This window comes from Sminthopsis crassicaudata, chromosome 2, assembly GCF_048593235.1.
Source record: "Sminthopsis crassicaudata isolate SCR6 chromosome 2, ASM4859323v1, whole genome shotgun sequence".
NCBI classification, from domain to species: Eukaryota; Metazoa; Chordata; class Mammalia; order Dasyuromorphia; family Dasyuridae; genus Sminthopsis; species Sminthopsis crassicaudata.
Window position 1 is genome coordinate 635,084,088 of NC_133618.1, and position 2,224 is coordinate 635,086,311.

Below are 2,224 nucleotides of genomic sequence, written 5' to 3' on the forward strand. Positions count from 1 at the left end.
GGTGCGAGCGTCGCGGCCCTCCGGCCAATAGCAGGAGAGAGCGCGCTATTGGCTCCTCGCTGAGAGCCTCAGCCAATCCGCGCGAGGAACAGCGCCGGCTCCAGCATCCGGGAAAAAAAGCCGGAGCTGCTGAGCGACTCTGGGATGCGCGCGCAGCAGGTGGTTTCTCGGCTCGTGTGCGGTCCGACGCTCTGCGGTCCGCTGAGTTCCCACGTGTGTTTGCTGGGCGCTGTGCAGAGCGCCGCAGTCCTAAAGAAATCCCGGAACAGCCCTTGCCTCGGGGAGCTTACAGTCCTACGGAGGACACTCCCTGCAAACCGCTGACCGCCCGGGACGGCTGAGCGGACGCCTCGCGGCCTTGGGGGTGGGGAACAACCTCTCCCAGGTCCCTAGTGCAGAACTATTAAACTGTTTCCGTTCCTGACCTCTTTGTGCGGATAAATTTTTACACGACCCCAACATATAAAATAGGTGTACAAATCAAACATTTTCTGATAATCAATTTCACAGCCCCACATCCAGCTGTGAGATCATGACCTGCGGAGTAAGGAGCTTTTTGTCCTGGGGCATCCTATTGCCGGCACCCGAGATATTAAGCTGTGTGCGCATGTCTATGTGCATCCATATACATAGTATCGCCCTACGCACCGGACACTTAATCTTTAGCTCCTCCAGATCATTTTTGCCAAACTATAAACGTCCATAGAAAGAAAAGAGAGCGCAGAGAACTTAAACAATGTTTGCACAGTTCGAACTCTGGAACTCTTTCCTCAGGACTAAGAGAATTTGGAGAGCACTCTATTGCTGTAATATTTATTTTTGTTATAAAATAATAGTTTCCCATCTGACTGCGCTATTTCAGACTTCCTCACAGTGCCCCGTGATGAGGACCCTCCTCTGCCTTTCCCTCAGCCTCCATTATAAATATTGTAAGGACAGAGACTCCTCCTCCCCCTCCTCCTCCTCCTCCTCCCCCTCCTCCTCCTCTCCCTCCTTCTCTTCCCCTCCTCCTCCTCCCCCCTTCCCCTCCTCCCCCTCCTCCTCCTCCCCCCTTCCCCTCCTCCCCCTCCTCCTCCTCCTCCTTGTCCTCTTCCCCCTCCTCCTCCTTCCCCTCCTCCCCCTCCTTCTCCCCCTCCTCTTGATTTTAGGTCCAGTAGCTCTGTCCAACACATCACTCTCCCTTCCCTCCTCCTCATAAAACCTCTATTATTAGAAATTAAGAGAGACTTTAATCTTCCCCACAGATTTGGATGAACAGTCAGTCCAGTGATATAATAAGCAGAAAAAAAAATCAGTTGGACTACAGTCCAAAAGCTGCTGTCTGACATAAAATATCTCCTTTTAATCAAAAGAACTTTTAGAGCCCCTTAAATACAAGGCTTTCATTTTACAGACTAAGAAAGTGAGACCCAGAAGAATGAGGCTAATAATTGCCTGGGGCAAGGTTTGAACTCAGGTTTTCCAGCTCCTAAATCCAATACACTATCCTTTATACCGAGTTCAATGACTCTGAATAAGAAGTTTCCCTCAATTTGTGTAGAACTAAAATTGTGATTGACTCAATATCATATGATAACGACGTTAATAACTAACATTGATATAATGCTTTAAGGTTTGCATAAGTATTTTACTTATGTTTTCTCATTGGAGCCTCACAGTAAGGAGATTAAATAAAATTGAGGGTCATTTCCCAATTGATAAATAGCTAAAAGATGAACAGATGGAAGGAAGGAAGAAATCTATGCTATCTACAGGAAAAAAAAACTATAAAAAAATAAAAAAAATTAAATCTATCGTAATTAGAGAAATGCAAAGTGATAAAAAATTATGGTTTTTTCTGCCTTGTTCAGGTAGATTAGTTTAACAGGCACAATATGTTGCATGAATTAATTGACAGAGCATCAGAATTATACTAAGCCTGAGTTTTGACAATAGAGTTCAATTTTTCATTTTTGAAATGTGACTATGGGACATTGGGTCAATCACAATTTTAATTCTTCACAGATTGTGATAGATTTCCTGTTCATAATCATAAAGATGGTATAATGGATGGTATACTGGACTTAAGACCTTGCCCCAGAATCAGCTCTTTATATATTTTGTCTATAAAACCACTATCAGAGAAATTTGCTACAAAAATTTCCCTCATTAACCTCTTTCCATTCTAATTTTAACTACATTAGACTTGTTTGAGTAAAAATTCTTAAATTTTATGTAATCAAAT